A 19,293-nucleotide genomic window follows, 5' to 3' on the forward strand; every position below is an offset into this window, starting at 1 on the left:
CACTGTGGGAAAGTGGTTGGTTCACAAACTCATCTTACAACCTTCGATCAAGGCTAGCCCGGCCTCTATCAAACTAATCTCTCTCAACGTAAAAGGCCTACAATCCAACATGTAAAGGAGACTTGCCCTCCAAGAATTTATTTAAAAGACATGGGGGGGGGGGTATTTTGTTTCTCCAGGATACCCATTTCAATGTCCAGGACACCCCCGCTCCCCCCAACACATTCAGGGACACCTTCCAAAATTACTCCTCATTTAACAGCAAAAAAAGAGGAGTACGGTACTGTAGGGAGCTTAATTAAACAAGGTCTCTCATTTAGCACCGAGAAAATTATCACAGACCTAGAGGGCAGATTCTTGATAGTTTATGGCTCCCTCGTAGGCATAACAGTTACACTAGTCAATTTATACGCACCAAATGAGAATTAAACTGAGTTTGTGAGGAAAGTTTTGGAAGCAATAGAACGACAATATGTAACATCTGTGATAGTTGGAGGCTATATAAATATGGTACTAAAACCTGAAGCAGACAAAACAACCACCCCGGGCCAAACACATTTGATTCATGTAAAATAAAACGCTAAAAAGTTCAGGAATTTACAGGTAGAATTTTCCCTGACAAACATATGGAGGGCACAGCATCAAGGCCAACAAAACTACACTTTTTATTTTCCCCCTCGCCAAATGTACCCAAGAATTGATTATTTTTTAGTCACAAAAACATTCTCCATTCATCTCTCAGATATGGTTATACCTTGACGTTGGTATGCAGGCTTATGACGCCTTTGGCCAAAGGGTTAACTAAATAACCAATTATTATTATTGAAGTATTTTACTTTATATGTTTTGTTAATTGGATGCAGCATTGGGCACCCCCTATCTCTTGTTATATACAATTGCCACGCTCAGTAGCTCTCTGGTTGACATAAATATATATTCACTTTGTGGTGGTTGTGGGAGTTTGAGCTTGCTGGGTATCTGTGTTAACCTATGTCTCTTTGGAGGCTGTGGCACCTCCCCCCAGAGCTCACTCCTCCTCCTTCACCCTTTTAACTTGGAAGGTCATTTCACTTGCTGCAGGAACAAGACCCATTATGGTTTTTTCCCCTCTCACAGAGGTAAAAGGAAGTGTTCACAGTGTAGTGTAGGACCTGCATTATTTTGGTTATACCTTGACGTTGGTATGCAGGCTTATGACGCCTTTGGCCAAAGGGTTAACTAAATAACCAATTATTATTATTGAAGTATTTTACTTTATATGTTTTGTTAATTGGATGCAGCATTGGGCACCCCCTGTCTCTTGTTATATACAATTGCCACGCTCAGTAGCTCTCTGGTTGACATAAATATATATTCACTCTGTGGTGGGTGGGGGAGTTTGAGCTTGCTGGGTATCTGTGTTAACCTATCTCTCAGATATGATATAGGCTCATTAACCCGGTCAGACCATGCCCCAATTGACCTGACTCTTACCCTCCCCTTTTTCAAAAGCAATTCATTTCACTGTAAATTAAAAGACTCTCTCCTAAACTATCCCGAAATTGAAAACAAATTTAAACTATGATTGAACTAATTTTTTGCCTTGAATTGGGGGTCTGTCTCGACACCTGCGATGCTTTGGGAAGCCATAAGGCAACAATTAGAGGGGATTTTATTTCCATAGCCGCCCACAAGAAAAAAAGCAAACTGAACGTATATAAAGAAATATCAGATAAAATAACAAATTTGGAACAACAACATAAAAACAATCCATCAAAAAAGCTATATAAATCTCTCTCTGCCGCCAGGCTGACATTAAGACAGATTCAATTAGAAGACTGAGAGAGCCCTGAAATGGACTAACCAGCGATATTACGATAAAGAAAACAAGGCGGATAGACTTTTGGCTAACAGGCTTAAAGGGGTAAGAGTCAGGTCACAAACCTCCACAATTCGATGTAAGAACGGTAAAATCTCACATAACAATAGAGAAATTGCTCATGGGTTTACTGAATTTTACACAAAACTATATAATTTGAACCCTCCAAAGAAAAAAGCTCTCTAACATTGAAGTGATCTCAAAATACATGGAAAAATGCAATGTACCCCAGTTGACTAAAACTGAATCGGAGACTTTAAATGGAAGAATCACCCAGATTGAATTAGCAGATGCAGTCAAATCACTAAAGGCAGCAAATCCCCAGGTCTTGACGGGCTTTCAAATATATATTATAAAACATTTCTCACAATTCTCTCCCCTTATATGCTGGAACTGTTTAACGCCTTTTTGGAGGGTGAACCGATTCCAGCATCAATGGCCGCTGCAAATGTATCTATAATACACAAAGAGAGCCGAGACCCACTTCAATGTGGCAGCTACCGCCCGATCTCATTACTTAACATGGATCTGAAAATCTACAGTAAGATTCTCACAAACAGGCTAAATCCTTTCTTACCGAGATTGATCCATATAGACCAGGTGGGATTTATTTCAGGTAGACAGGCCTCGACAGCACCCGGAAGATAATTGATATTATAGAGAATGTGCATCTCACCGGGACCAAGGCTATCCTGTTGAGCCTAGATGCTGAAAAAGCATTCGACAGGATAGACTGGTCGTTTTTAGACAGAACAATGCAAAGATTCGGATTCGGGGGCCCTTCCTTGAGGACATCAGAGCTCTGTATCAGAATCCGACAGCCTCAGTCAAACTTCCAGGAAACAACCTTTACTCAATCAAAATTAAAAACAGCACGAGGCAGGGCTACCCCCAATCCCCCCTTCTTTTTGCCCTGTCAATCGAACCTTTAGCCTCAATTATCAGAAGCGATCCAAAATATCCAGGGAATTACTGTAGACTATAAAGTCTACCTATTTGCAGATGACATTATACCAACATTATCCAATCTCTAAAGATCCCTACCCAATCTCCAGTATCGTTTAACGGAATTTGGCAAAATATCTGGATATATAATTAATAACGATAAATCAGAAGCTTTGAATTAGACCCTCCCATCCCAGGAAAATAAACTACTACAATTGAACTTCAAATATAAGTGGAGTTCCTCCCATATTAGATATCTGAGAGTTAAAATTGCCAGATTCTATAGCTCTCTTTTCACGTTAACTACCCCCCTTTATTTGACAAAATCAAGAAAGATCTGCAGGTGTAGGATAAAAACCAGATCTCCTGGATCGAGAGGATAATATCGGTCAAGATGAATATACTACCTAGATTGTTATATTATTTTCAGACCCTTCCGGTCTTAATACAGATCTTGGAGTTAAAAAACCTGCAAAATAAAATATTCCAATTCATTTGTCAGGGCAAAAGACCTAGGATGGCAAGGTCAGTCATGCTAGCCTCAAGAGCAAGAGGGGGTATGGGGGTCCCGGATATATTCAAATATTATCAAGTAGCCCAGTTGCGGCAGATTGTGGTTTGGAACGCTGACCCGAGACTGTTTTGCTGGCTGGGTATCGAATCACACTATACGAGGGATACCTCACTAGCAAAGTCTCTATGATCCCCTGGGAGGCGGGAGGCTGATATCAAAATGTTCAAACTGGGCCCGATGGGATGTACATGGAATATCTGGGGCAAAACAAAAGGAAAATACAAACTCACCTCTCCTTTGTCTCAACTTACCCCCCTCTCTAATAACCCAGACATCCCCCAGGCTGTGAGCCGAAGCAATTTAATCAGTTCCAAACTAAAAACATCAGAACAATAGCAGACCTTCTGCTGAGGCTCCAGATCTCCATTTATTTAAAAATCTTCAATTAAGACATTTCCTATATAAAATATCCCAGATCCTCGCCTTTCCTGAAATGTCAAGTTTTGAATCATAATGTCAAAGGGGAATCTACCAGAAGGGACTAATTATGAGAAAATACCTTGGGATACCTTGGCATCAATAGATAATAGATATACATTAGCATCAATAGATACCCCAGATCATAACTATATGCTCAAATGGGCTAAATATTTAAACACAACTATTATAGAGATGACTAGGAGGAAATGTGGGAGTACGCAGCAAAAACCTCAATCTGCACCACGACAAAAGAAAATATATATAAAATACTATTCCACTGGTATCTGACACCAGATAGGCTGAGACAGATCTACCCGGAGGTCCCTGATTTGTGTTGGAGGGGTTGTGGACAGAAGTGGATATGGCTCACATATGGTGGACCTGCCCCGCCATACAAAAAATTTGGCTTATAGTTCCAGAGATAATTAGGGACACAACAGAAATGGCAATCCCTGTAGACCCCTTAATATATCTATTAGCAAAACCAGTTGAGAATATAAGTCATCCCCTGAGACAGCTGATTTCGTTTACATTAACGGCAGCTAGGTGGTCTATAGCGGCCTCTAAGAGAAAACTTGCCCCACCCCCCCTCCAGACGTACAGTAGAGAAGCGAATCAATGAGGTTATGACCATGGAGAAATTAACCGCCTTTCTGAAACAGTCTACTGATAATTTCTACAGAACATGGGAACCATGGCTTGAAAAATAAGATGAGACAAGCGAGATTAGATTTAATCTAATGGGATTCGGTGGTACGGGTCAGATCTAGAAGCGCTGGAGGGGGAGTTCATCTCCTCTACTAGCGCGGATAAAATTGACCGTAATCGGGTAAGGGTACTCCATGAGACTACCGTCTGAGTTGGGTGGTGGACGGGGTGGATAGGGGTCTATAGCCTCGTTCCCCTTCCTACCCCCACCTTGCCACCACCCTCCCCCCTTCCTCTTTCCCCTCCCCTCCCTGTTGGTTCTTGCATTATTTATTTTTCTTCTGTCACCCCATGTACAGTACAAATGTTATTCAGAAGCTATGTAATAATATGCATAAGTTGACTTAGATAACTGTTAGACTTAACCGGTTATTTGAAGTATTTGAACTTTGTCAAAATTAATGGTATTCTGTCTCTTTTTCTTAAATTACGTGGAAACTGTTAGTTGAATTACTGCGTCTGATTGCAGCTGTATGTTGTCGATTTGCATATGCTGGAAAATTCATTAAAAATATTTGAAACAACAAAAAAAAGAATTATGTGTGTCTTTTACGCCAAGAACATCTTGACAGATAACTTTGAAGCATTCATGGCGTACAATAGTGGCGCATACCTGAAGTTCAATATTATGTCATTTATATAGGTGCGCCGCCGACAACTTCCAAACTCCACCTATAATAATGTCATTATTTTATTTCTGAAAAATAAGAAGTGCACACGTCGCACGTCACACAACACATACAAATTTGTTTGATATATTACCGCATGGAGACACACTTACTTGTTATTCCTGGTGAACCCACATTCTGCTATTTGCATAGGGTCCTGCGTCAATTTGTGGTAACACTTCCCTCGTATGTTAAGAATATGGGGGAAGTGTTCAATCATCTGTCCGATGTAAATGTGAGTACTAACTGTCTTCTTGTCACCCTAGATGTGGAGTCGCTCAATACGAGTATTATATTATAGATGACCATGGCATGTGGTGTCTTTCTTAAATACTCAAGGCTCACACTTTATCCCCCACAATCTTCTGGCCTTGGACTTACTGGAATTTGTCTTGAATCATAATTATTTGATGTTCAATGGCATGTTCTATCTTCAAACGAGAAGCATAGTTATTGGGGCTTCCTGTGCACCATCATATATCTACCTTAATTTGAGTTGGTAGGCGCAATACTCGGTTTTTCAGGATACAATGTATTACAGAAACAGGGCAAATAGGGAACCCTGCTCAACCACTTAGTTGTGAATGTAGGAGAGTTCTGCCTGGGATGACTGTATCATATACGTGGTGACCTGTGCATGCAGAGAGGAGAAGACGAATCTCTATGGATGGTGCACACCTAACAAAATGTAGTGTAAAAACTAACTTTTATTGGTAGTGTAGTAAAATAAAGAGACAGTCTGGATAGATAACTATTATCTCACGGATCGCTAAAAAACAGTGCAAACAGTATATAGCAATACTATCACAGTGAACAGATATAATAGCCCGACACTCAAGTGAACATATAATTTAAAAGCCAAGGTACATCTGCCAAGTTCTGTTTACCTGAGAATAAAAATATATGTATATACAGCTCAACCCATTATAGTGCGATCTGCTACAATGCGGGTCCGCTTATAACGCGGTCTAAGCGTGGCTCCTGTTTTTTTTTGGCAAACTTTAATAACAAATTACGGGTACCATCTGTGAGATGGTTGGTAGAGATTTCACTAATGACCTGCTCCAGGTCATTCAGCACTTCTAGGGAGAATCAATAAACGGTCTGCCTGAGGGGAAGAGTATTCCCTGTTTCTGCATGTGTAGCCAGGTGTGTCTTCCCTGTTAACATGTTCTCCTACTGTATGTCTTAAGCGTAAATATAGCTGGTCCATTTAGCAAGCCAGTAAGCTGCTTACTAAGTCTCTTGTATTGACCCCCACTGTCCTGGGCTGCAACTAACAAGTCTAGCAATGGGTCAGTTTCTGTTCTTACTCTGTGCATACAGCTGTGTAGCAGCCCTGCTGGTACTAAATGGGTTAATCTTTCTATGTTATGCAGACTTTTTCTTGCAATAGTCTATAAATAACACATTTGTCAGGATTTAATTGGGAAAAACCTGAGTGCGAGTCCAGGATAGAGCAACTAGCTACATGCCCTGAAGTCAAGTCCAGCTAATGAGGTAAAGTCTCTTGGTACAGTAGGGCCCCGCTTTTCGGCGGACCGCTTTATGGTGTTCCGCTCATACAGCGGTACCGGGAAGGGGGCCGCCATGTCTGCACATCGGCAGAACGGGGGCTGCCCAGGTCGCGCATGCACAGGACGGGGGGTGCAGAGGTCGGCAATGGGCAGAACGGTGGTCACGCTTTCACAGAACGGAGGTTGCGCATGTGCAGAAGGGGAAATTGCCAGTCTGCGCATGTACAGATGCCCAAAATCGCCGGTTACGCTTTCCAGCGATTTTCGCTTTGCGGCTGAACCATAGAACAGAACCCACCGCATTACCGGGGCCCCCCTGTACACACACACACACACATACACACACATCTGCCAGGGGGGGGGGGAGGAGAGAGGGGAGCTGGTCCCAGGCCAGGGGACTCACACAGAGACAGCTGACATCCTGGCTTTTCAAGACTGCGTGAGATCCTCCCCCTGTTCCCCCCCATCTCGCAGACTCGCCAGCTTCTCCTGCACTGCACACAGATCAGCTGCTGCTCCGGGTAAGTTCCTAAGTGATAAGGCATCTGTGTAGTCCTATTGTTTAAAATAGAGAGGTGTTTGCACAGAATGCTGGGGTGTGTTAGAGGGGAGAGAGAGATCTGGCTGCTGCTATTTGATGTTTAGCCAGGATAGCTACGCATAGCCTGAGAAGTGTGAGGACTCTTGTAGTGGGGATAGGAAGACATGGAAATCCCAAGTACTGAGAATAGTTTAAATTATATACCTCTTATCCCGACCCCTGTTAGTCCCCGAGTGCAGATCTGAGCAGTATTTTCCCCTGACTTTATCTCTCCCTGCCTCGCGGCAGACGTCCTTGGCGCATGACGTCACACATTATGGTATGACCTCCGAAGAAGCTGATTGGGTTATTCAGCGAAATGTGCATTGGGTCAAAGGTCGTAGGGTGACATCACACGCCAAGAAAGTCTGCTGTGGATATATAGACTCGAAACACAGACACCTGTAGGTCTAAATGAAGTGTTTGCTTTCACTGCCTTTTTATGATTGAATGTATATAATTGTTTATTTTAAGATGGTTAACTGTGTATTTTTTTGCAGGCTATAAAGGGCTCATCCAGTGTAATCTATTCTTAACCCTGGAAGAGTTACGCAAGCATGAAACGCGCATTGGGTGTACAGAGGGACTGTTTGGTCTGGGATTTCGCCCTCATATCCTGACTGTTTTCAGCTCTTATACTGTAGGAGTGATAGAGGCAATGAATACAGTGTCTCTTCTCTCATTGAACTAAGAGTAATCCTGTTACACAGTCCTACACTATTTACGGAGTGTCGCTGGACTGGCGTGAACCCGAATTTCAAGTTTTTTTTTAACTCCTTTCCCGATCCATGCAAAATACTGTATTGGCTTCTCTGAGAGTTTTGTCTGATTACTGTGTCTACATTCAGTCAGATGTTACTCATGCTGATTTGTGCCATTGTGACACTATCGTCTGTTACATGATGGAAGTCCAGGTAACTATATAGACATTACATATCTAAGTGTTTAAAGTGCTTTCACTGATTTAGCACATTGGGACACTATCCCAGATTTATAGGCGACAGTCAGTAGACCTTAGTGATTTTTAAATGTGTATTTAGCCAATACCTTTGAAGGAATTTTTTTTTTTGTAATTGTGTTTGGTCAACTCGCCATTGCGGGTATTTTTGTGATTTGATATACGACTGTATTATGTCAATAAATGGTATATCAATGAGTGCACTGCCAGGAACATCTTTTTTCTCTTATCTGTATTCCTCTGTGCATCGTTTTACTAGGAGATCCCTTATAGAAACGCTTTACACATTGTCCCCAAAATATCTTCTGCAGTGTTGGAAAATGTAGATTTTATACTATTCATTTATTTTCCACAGTGTACATGATACCCACTTAAATTATAAATATCAAGTCTACATTTAAATATTTTCTTTTTACAAATGTTCACACTGACAGTTGGTCATATTATAAAGTTAAAGCTGCAGACCAAGCAATATCCTACATATGTGTGTTTTTTTTTTAATAAATCAGTTCTGTACTATGAGAAAATACTTGTAGCATTTAAAAAAAATATATAGACATTTTTAATCTATTCTAATGTAACAAGCTTTTTTGTTGCTATAGCCATCTTTACAAAGTCACATCCCCTTCCCCTTCTGAAAAAGCATCACCTTTTTGAGCCCTGCCCTCTTTAGCAGTGAACCAATTGAATCTGGTGCCTGCCTGGTCACATGATCGTCGTCACAGAACTTTGGCTGTCAGTGCAGCAGAATAGGACCCAAGATGCATTTAGTGAACCCCAAGCCGAATCTTCAGCCACCGATTACAGGAGAACGGATTGATCAACAATTTAGCTAATCACTTGTCAGTGTGTAGATAATATTGATGCACATATTGAATGAAAAAAAATCAATTTTTTTAAACCACAGCTTGAACTGCAGCTTTAAAGCAAGGATGGTTGAAGTAATTCCACCCCATAAGAATCCATTTGGACTTCAAATTCAATCACTTTTTCAAAATGGTAAAGGCGTGCATTTTTGCAATGATTTCTTTGGAAAATAATGATAACAATCCCTGCTTGTCAACACTGACACAGCCCTCATTGGGCGAACCGCTCACGAGACCGGCCCTGCGCTCCGGCTAGCGCCAAATCTGAAATCTTGGTGAGACACACGCTTCAGCAAGCGTGCGGAAGCGTGCGCGAGCCCCTGCTAAAGACGCTCTCATTGCGGCTGCAGGGGCTCAGTGCTGAGCGTGAGCGTGCCTCAGCACGGATCAGCGAGGCTGTTCCCACTATGTCCCAGGCCTAAGGCTGTAAAAAAAATGAAAATCCATCAGAGAGATAGCAGGAACATTAGGAGTGGCCAAATCAACAGTTTGGTACATTCTGAGAAAAAAAGAACGCACTGGTGAGCTCTGCAAAACATAAAGGCCTGGAGGTCCTCGGAAGACAACAGTGGTGGATGATCATAGGATCCTTTCCATGGTAAAGAAAAACCAATTCACAACATCCAGCCAAGTGAAGAACATTCTCCAGAAGGTAGGCATATCATTATCCAAGTCTACCATAAAGAGAAGACTTCACGAGAGCAAATACAAAGGGTTCACCACAAGACGCAAACCATTCATAACCCTCAAGAATAGAAAGACTAGATTAGACTTTGCCAAACAATATCGAAAAAAGCCAGCCCAGTTCTGGAACAGCATTCTTTGGACAGATGAAACTAAGATCAACCTGTGTGGGATGATGGGAAGAAAAAAGTATGGAGAAGGCTTGGAACGGCTCATGATCCGAAGCATACCACATCATCTGTAAAACATGGTGGAGGCAGTGTGATGGCATGGGCAGGCATGGCTTACAATGGCACTGGGTCACTAGTGTTTATTGATGATGTGACAGAAGACAGAAGCAGACGGATGAATTCTGAAGTGTATAGGGATATATTGTCTGCGCAGATTCAGCGAAGTTGATTGGACGGCGCTTCACTTTACAGATGGTCAATGACCCAAAACATACTGCGAAAGCAACTCAGGAGTTTTTTAAGGCAAAGAAGTGGAATATTCTGCAATGGCCAAGTCAATCACCTGATCTCAACCCGATCGAGCATGCATTTCACTCGATCGTTGCTGATGACAAAACTTAAGGCAGAAAGACCCATGAACAAACAACAACTGAAGACAGCTGCAGTAATGGTCTGGCAAAGCATCACAAAGGAGGAAACCCAGCGGTTGGTGATGTCCATGCGTTCCAGACTTCAAGAAGTCATTGCCTGCAAAGGATTCTCGACAAAGTATTAAAAATGAACATTTTATTTATGATTGTGTTAATTTGTCCAATTACATTTGAGCCCCTGAAATAAGGGGACTATGTATGAAAATGGTTGCAATTCCTAAACTTTTCATATGATATTTTTGTTCAACCCCTTGAATTAAAGCTGAATGTCTGCACTTCTATTGCATCTCGGTTGTTTCATTTCAAATCCATTGTGGCAGCATACAGAGCCAAAATTATGAAAATTATGTCAGTGTCCAATTATTTCCGGACCTAACTGTATATAATTTATAACCCTGTTCACTTAATGCAACCATGTATTTGTCATCATAACTCTATGCCCAGGACATACTTGAAAACAAGAGGTAACTCTCAATGTATTACTTGCTGGTAAAACATGTTATAAATAAATAAATACCCACGAGTTTGGAATGAGTGTGCTTTTTAAAACCATATGTCAATAAGCACAGGCACAGGATCCACACAGATATGCACTGCCTTAACTTATGGATTCTTCTTTAACCCCTTCAATGCCAGATGGTCCTGCCACCTCTTTGGCCACGGACCCTCCTGCATAGATGGATCACGTGACCGCTCTTCGGAGTTATCACGTGATACATTCAGGGTTCCGGTCCCTGAACCAGAAGTGAAGGGTTCACCCCTTCAATGTAGTCCGCATGTATAGAGCCGATCATGGACAGACCCTAGAAAATAAGCAAATGACCATGATGTACAGCGTACGCCAAAAGGGCCTCTGGGGTGTATTTATTTCCTAGCATGTAGAGAGACTGTTTAAAATACAGTTCAACTGGTTCTTCTACTTGTCTGGAAAGTCTCATACAGTGTGGAATTTATTTAATGTCCATAGAAGATTTTAAAAGTTTGTATAAAGAGAACATATTTTGCTTGTTTGCACATTGTATTGGGGTCAATATATGTATGGTTAGCTGTTTATTTGGCCTTTTGCGCTCTGACATCTAATTCTTATGTTTATTTAAATAATGTAATAATAATAAAATACAATTAATTACATTTATTATGATTAATATGAAAAATATTGATAAAAGTTGTATGTCCTTTGGAGGGTTTGTTTCAGTACTGTATATTACAATTGTAACATGGACTGCTCTGCTATGTTGGGCTTATAGCCTTTTAAATGTGCGATTTCCTTACCAGGGGTTTCTTTTATAGCTATTGATAAAGGGGACCACCTAAGTACCAAAGAAGAGTTCATTATGGATCCTGAAGTTTACCTTTAAAGGATCTGCTGTCTGTAAGTCTGGGATAGATATGTGGCTGGAGTACTACGCCAGGTCTCATTTGGAATGCCTGATGAATTCCCAAGTTGAATGAAACAATTACTAATACATTAAAGTTATATATCAGAATAAATAAAAATACAAAAAAATGTTTAAAACGGCAATTTTTTTTGACTGATTGATTTCTCCCTAAAACATATTTAATGCAAAGAATAGCTTTAAAATGTCTTACAGCAAAATGTTTCTGCATACTGTACAATTGGCTTAGCGAAGTGTTTTTTTTTTTAACCTTTATTTATTTAAGGAACCCTATAATTATATTGTGAAATTCTGCATTGTAAGGAACGCCAACCCTCTCTAATAGCGTGTCTGAGATCAGATGCATTGTATGGAACCCCAACCCTCTCTAATAGCGCGTCTGAGATCAGATGCATGGTAAGGATCCCCAACCCTCTCTAATACCAAGTCGGAGATCAGATGCATCGTAAAAATAACACCTCTCTCTAATAGCGCGTCTGAGATCAGATGCATTGTAAGCAGCCATAACCTCTCTAATAGCGCGTTCGTGTTCAGATGCATTGTAAGAAACCGCAACCCTCTCTAATAGCGTGCCTGTGATCAGATGCATTTAAGGAACCCCAACCCTCTCTTATTGCACATCAGAGATCAGATTTTAAAAAATGGCATAGTGTATAAGGTGGTGACTCTGGGGAAAGGCTACATCATAACTCATTGTTAGACCTAATATTTTCACAACAGAGTTATTACAGCTTAGTGTATGTGGCCAGGTCTCCCCTTAGCCCCCCTTGGTTCCCTGCTTACCTCCCATAGCGGGGAAACCACCGATATGAGCAGGGAGGTTGTGCCAGGCGAGCAGGTCACCAGAGTGAGCAGCAGACTCGCCGTTTAGGCAATAGAGGTGCGTGGTTGTGTCCGGAGGGGCATACGAGGGCGCTGCGACCGGTGAAGGGGCGACCGGGTTGCCGCAGGGAGCCACAATCGCGAGATGGTGCACATGCGCAAGTTGCAGGGGCCATTATATGGCAGTGCAGGCGCATAGCGGTGGCCATTGCCAAGCAACTCCGCAGGGGAAGTACAGTTCCCAGCAGCCACTGGGGCTACAATACCACGTGGTCCAGAACAGCCAATAGGGCTGCAGCATTCCTCTGCTCCACAGAGTTTATACATTTGGTGTGCTGTGAGCCACGCCAGTCAGAGCTGGAACAAAGAAGGGTAAGGGTGTATGTGCAGGGTGTCTGTGGCCTCTGCACTAGGCTAGAAACCCTCTATTAGGCCCCAGCTAGACCCGACTCCCTTGAAGGTTGTGGCTGCTACAGGGACAGGCCCTTAGACAGGGACACTGCCCCATTATCTGATTAGTGTCAGGGACACAGCAAAGGACGCTGCTCAGCAGATGCAGCCTGTGGTCTGGGACCAGACCACCAACGCAATAAAGAGACTGTTAAGGTGGGACCCTCCCACTGGATACCACCCCACGTGGAGGCGGACTCATCGCTGATGGTGACGGCGTGGGACTGGACGGACCCCTGTCTTCTTTGGCGCTACCGGGTGTTGGAGCACCCAGCAGGTATACCCAATCTACAAGTGCACCAACTCTAACATTCTACTGTGGGCAACGCTGTCACACACACTTGGGGTGGGAGAGTCCTATTGTGGGCTGGACACTGGGACACTGGTGCCTCTGCACCCAAGTACTGTGGGAATACTGTGTGGGTCTACCTATATACATATTGTATGGTGTTGTATCCCTTTAGGATCAGGTGTGTTCCGGGGTCCTGAGGGAAGAGAGATGCCTGAGAAGGTGAGCTGGGTTAAGTGGGGCCAAGTTGTGTCAGAGTATAGACCCCAGGGAAGGTAGGCAGAGCTGCAAGCCATATCATCAGGCAGGAGAACAAAGGGGAAGCCTTTCTCCTTGCACAGAGCATAGAGGAGGGAGATTCCTAACTGTGGGATCCTGGAGCTAGGAGACCAAGAGCAGCTACCCTAACGTGGGAGGGGGTGAAGCCAGCCTACACGTGGAAGGGGTAGTGTGAGGTGCTAGTTCTGATGACCTACAGGGAGCTAAAACCTGTCCTGATAGTTGCTGTTTGTTCATGCTGATCCTGCGGACAATAAACCTCAACCAGTTTGCAAAGTTCCTGGCAGTCTGTGATAAGTTACTGATCTACAAGTTCCTGCAAGGGGTCACCCCTGCCTCTGACAGAACCCTTGCAGGTGGAGGCGCTGCACCCTAACCTTTGAAAGAGACTATCTACCCTCCAAGCTCCCTGTCTTGCGGAGGCCCTGGCACCTGGATACCTGCAGGTGAGCACCACGAACACCATATCCCCCTTCGATCTCCCTTAGGGGGGGGGGGGGGGGCGGGGAGGGAGATACATGTATGAGGCATTATTTCTTTTGCAGACACATCTGACTGACCAGAGGTTAAATTATGAAAATATATGCAACAGTTACAGAGAGTTCAGAGCCTGCTATCATGTCAGAAATCATCAATGCAGCTACAATCTCACTTCACCTCTTAGACTTTACTTAACAACAGACAACTCATTCAATTGGTACTGCTGTATTTTTACTTAAAGCATTATGTGACATGACACTTAGAGATGTGACATTGCTTAGCCCAGACAGGGGTTGAAAATGTGACATGAACCAAACAGGCACATGGGAATCAATCAACCAATTCAAAGACACAAACCCATCTACTGTGCGTGTATATATATATATTTGTATATGTAAAAGCAGATACTAGCACTCCTGTAAAATCACAATAGGGTCTGGTGCTAAGGTCATAAAATAACATAAAACATACTTTACCACCAATGCAGATGGTGAAAGAGACGACAGCACTCAGATGTAGAGCAAAGAAACGTGTATTCCAAAGGTAAGACACAAAAATCCAACATTGCGATCAGCCAGAGGGATCTTTCTCACACTTCCCTCAGGACTCCCTTGAGAAAGATCCCTCTGGAGGATCGAAACGTTGAATTTTTGTGTCTTACCTTTGGAATACACGTTTCTTTGCTCTACATCTGAGTGCTGTTGTCTCTTTTACCATCTGCTTTGGTGGTAAAGTATGTTTTATATATATATATATATATGTGTGGCAAGGTCTCCCTCTGGTCCTTCGTTCGTCCTCTACCTCTTACTGCAGCTGCGACTGCCAGCGGAGGTTGGGGGAGCATGGAGAGATGGTCAGGAGCTGCCGGTGGGTTGCGGTTGCGCCGGTGAGGCGATAGGGTCACTGGAGCTACGTTTGAGCAAGTGCCGACGGCGCCGCCATATTGGAAAGGCGGGCGCATGCGCAGTGCGAGTTCGCGCATGCGCAGGACAGGTATGGGTTGCGGCGACCATTGGAAAGATGCTGCGCATGCCCAGTACGGCAGAGGCGGCAGCCAATACAGCCGATATTCCGAAGGGAAACTAAAATGGCTGCTAGACACATGGGCTGCAGCAGCCAATTGTGCGGCCAGATTCCCCTGCAACCAGAATTATACTTTTTACGCGCTTGTGGCATTTTGTATATGTCTAGTGCACATTAAAAGTTACCTTTTTTAATTCATCAGTTACGCTTTATTATTACCCACACGGACGGCTGTGAACCGCCCTCTTTTGAAATTCTAGTTGGCAAAATCTGCCTCCCCTTTTCTAAGCCCATCTTGGTTGCTGGCATCTACCGCCCCCTAAAGCCCCTCTACAATCCCTGACTGATATCCCCCAGTTTCTTGGCTCAATTTCCTCTCTGAATGAGAAGAGTGAGCTGCTAGTTCAGGATTTCAACTTCAATTGCCTTGACCCTAAAAACCACAAAATCCAGATACAACTCAAGTCACTTAACCTATCACAGCTCATTTCCCAACCCACACGGACAAACCTGAAATCTCACAACCATTCCTTGCTAGACTGGATTCTTTCCTCAAATCCCAGCAGAATCCAATCCTCTGGCATCCTTCCTTATATTTTCAGTGACCATGCAATAGTGTACTGTGTAAGGAAAATTAAACCGCCCCATTCAAGCCCTAAAGTTCTCCTCACTAGAACATTTAAAAACTTTAACCCACAAGAGTTTCTGGATGACCTTACCAACTGCCCATGGCACAGAGTCGATTTAATTCCCGACCCTGATTCTGCGCTCGACTATTTCCAATCCGAGTTCTTAAAACTCTGCGATACCCATGCTCCACTATGCAAAATAAGGGTACAGGGGGCCCACCTTCCATGGGTTACAACTGACCTTATAACTCTACCAGTTCAGGGATACCTTGTGGAAAAGCTACAAAGTAACTGGCACTACCAAGGATCTCAATCACTACAGATGCCTGCGGAACATGTGCACAAGGCAAACAAGGCACGCAAAAGCACAATATTACTCTGACATCTCCACCAGAATACATCAAACCCAGCTAACTTCTGGAAGGTTATCAGCAATATATTCCAGCCTTCTAACCATCAACAACCAAGTAATATCACTAAGGGGGATATTACTCTGACAAACCCTACTGACATTGCAAATGCATTCAATGATTACTTTGTGGGGTGTGCCACTAACTTATTAGCGAAACGCAGCCTAAACCACAAACCTGAATCTCATCCTGGGAGTACCCCTATAGTCCCACCCCCTCCCAATACTGCCCACAATTTTCAATTTGGCCCAGTATCTGAAGAGGAGATTACACAAGCGCTCTTCAAACTAAAACTAAGCAGCCAATGTGGACCCGACTTACTACAATCTAGGTTCCTACGACTTGGTGCCCCAGCCATTGCCAAACCAATTGCGTCCATAGTCAACTCTATCCTGTCTGCAGGCCATATCCCTAAGACCTGGAAAATTGCCAGAGTTGTCCCAATCTTCAAAAGTTGGGACAAAAACACTGTCTCAAACTACAGGCCAATCTCCCTTCTCCCAATTCTATCCAAAGTCATGGAAAAATGTGTCCACTCCCAATTAAGTGATTACTATACTAAGATAAATTTCCCTAGCCAATTCCAATCTGGCTTTCGCCCCAAACACTCCACCGTAACTACCCTGCTAAAAGTTTGCAATGAAATCCAGTGTGGAATGGAACGGGGACAACTCACTGGTGCAGTATTCCTAGATTTTGCAAAGGCTTTTGATACAGTTGATCATGTTATCCTGCTTAACAAACTCCAGAGCTCTGGAATAGGGAAGCATGCTTTAAACTGGTTTCAGTCCTACCTATCAGGTAGATCCCAACATGTGTCCATCTCAGGCTTTAACTCCAACCCCCTGGATATCACCTGTGGTGTCCCGCACGGCTCTGTTATGGGGCCCCTACTCTTCTCAGTGTTCATTAATGATCTTCCCACAGCTTGTAAGGAAGCCTCAATACACATGTATGCAGATGACACAATCCTATATGCACACAGCAATAGCCTCTCTGACCTTCAACACATACTTCAGTCTGACTTTTTGAGAATCGAAAACTGGATTTCCCAAAACAAACTGTTTTTAAACACTGACAAGACTGTAACAATGGTATTTGGGACCAAGACTAAATTTTTAAAGCTTCCAGCGACTGAGCCCCAGATTAGAACCAACGCTAACACCACCCTAACCCCTGTCACTAGTTTTAAATACCTGGGCATATGGTTTGACTCCCACTTAACATTCGGGATGCACATTGATACCCTGACAACCAAGACCTATGCCAAACTAGGGGTACTTTACAGGAACAAATCCTCCCTAAGTCTCCTGGTCAGAAAGCGTATCGCACAGCAGATGCTAATGCCAATTATTGACTAAGGAGACATAGTATATGGCTCGGCACCTCAAACCCACCTTAGCAAACTTGACACCCTCTACAATTCAATTTGTCGTTTTGTTCTCCAATGCAACTACAACACACATCACTGCGAAATGTTCAAAGAACTAGATTGGTCATCACTAGAGTCTAGGCGCAAAGTTCACCTTTCCTGTCTTGCCTTTAAAGTCTTCATGGGCAAGCTACCCAGCTATCTGAACAAGCTCCTCACCCCTACCACATGCAGCACTTATAATCGGAGATCAGATTCCAAAAGACTGTTCATGGTCCCAAGGCTCAACAAAGTATCCGGCCGTTCCTCCTTCTCTTACTGTGCACCCCAAAACTGGAACAACCTACCAGAGACTCTCACATCCAACACCAGTTTAAGTTCTTTCAAATCTAAGGCTGTCTCACATTTTAATCTGGTGTGTAACTGTTTCATACGCCTATAATATATATTATCTTTAACTGTGCATGCAATGTCTAGTATATAATATATACCCTGTTCATTTATGTAACTGTATTTGTAACCATGTATTATTTGTCTTAACTCTGTGCCCAGGGCATACTTGAAAACGAGAGGTAACTCTCAATGTATTACTTCCTGGTAAAATATTTTATAAATAAATATTTCCTTCATCTCCTCTGACTTCCTGAGGCTGGAGCACACCGACACTGCGCAGGGATCAAGTCCTCTGATACAGCGTTTGATCGGTGATACCGACCGGTCAAGTGCGTGAGTAATACGCCCTTAGAGGCTCTTGGGCTGTGCGTTGGACGCCAGGATTTGTGAGGGTAGTGGCGGAGTTGTTTTCCATATATGTGTGTCCTTCATGGACCCTTGCTCCATACCACTTTCTAGCCCCCTTCCTGTGGATTGAGACTTTATTGCACATATGGAGCCCTTCTAATACGCTTATATTTAAGTGGATTTTATCTGTCGCAGTATTGATATATTCATGATTCATTGTTACAGCGCCTTTGTGTGTCATTTTGAGCACCGGTTTTCGGAAGTTCACTCTCCGTTTCACATATACATATATATTAAGCGTTGCTAAGTCATAAAGCAGCTTATGGCCCATTCACTTATATAGATCATAGGGTTCTTATGGCTTGTACTCCTCCTTATTAAGTATGATCCCTGGTACCTTCTCAATAATATCTCTGTTAGTTACTTGATTATTTCTATTATCTGTTTATATTTACGAAGATATGTTTTTTTTTAGATATACTCATTAGGTTAATTGTAAGAAATTGAACAAAGTTTAAAAAAATGTAATTATATGTTTTTATGTACAGTATGTAAGAGAAACAATGTTCAAGTAGCATTACAGGTTACATTTCTCACTGAAAGGGGACACTGAACCATAATTAATTAATTTCCAGCATCTTCTGATGAATCATGAATTAATAATGAAACATCTTAGCTTCTTCTCAGACTTCCACAACTTTGAATTGTGATGCAGTACTAATGCCCTTTTACACCTCATATGGATTTAAATAGTTTTTTTTTATTACCTTGTCAGGGTGATGGAGTGTGCAGGCTGGGTGTTGGTAATGCAATGATGAGCGCCAGGAACTTTATTCATACTAACAGCAACTTTATTAATCGCCATCAATAAAGTCTCATTTACACGGTACACATCACTTGTTTAATATCATCACTATTCTCTGTATGCACTTTCTGTATTCTCTTCCCTAGCTGCCTCCTATCTCGGCCCACTTGCAAGGTGCTGAAGCTTGACTAACTCCTGTAAGGCTAAGGCCCCGCTG

The 19,293-nt window shown here is 42.8% G+C and overlaps 1 protein-coding gene across 2 annotated transcripts in view; it reads right to left on the bottom strand.

Annotated features, from left to right (window-relative positions):
• TRPM3 (transient receptor potential cation channel subfamily M member 3) overlaps positions 1–19,293 on the bottom strand; it is a 514,687-nt gene that overhangs the window by 404,551 nt on the left and 90,843 nt on the right. The window lies entirely within an intron of this gene.

Source organism: Ascaphus truei, chromosome 1, assembly GCF_040206685.1.
Source record: "Ascaphus truei isolate aAscTru1 chromosome 1, aAscTru1.hap1, whole genome shotgun sequence".
Lineage (NCBI taxonomy): Eukaryota > Metazoa > Chordata > Amphibia > Anura > Ascaphidae > Ascaphus > Ascaphus truei.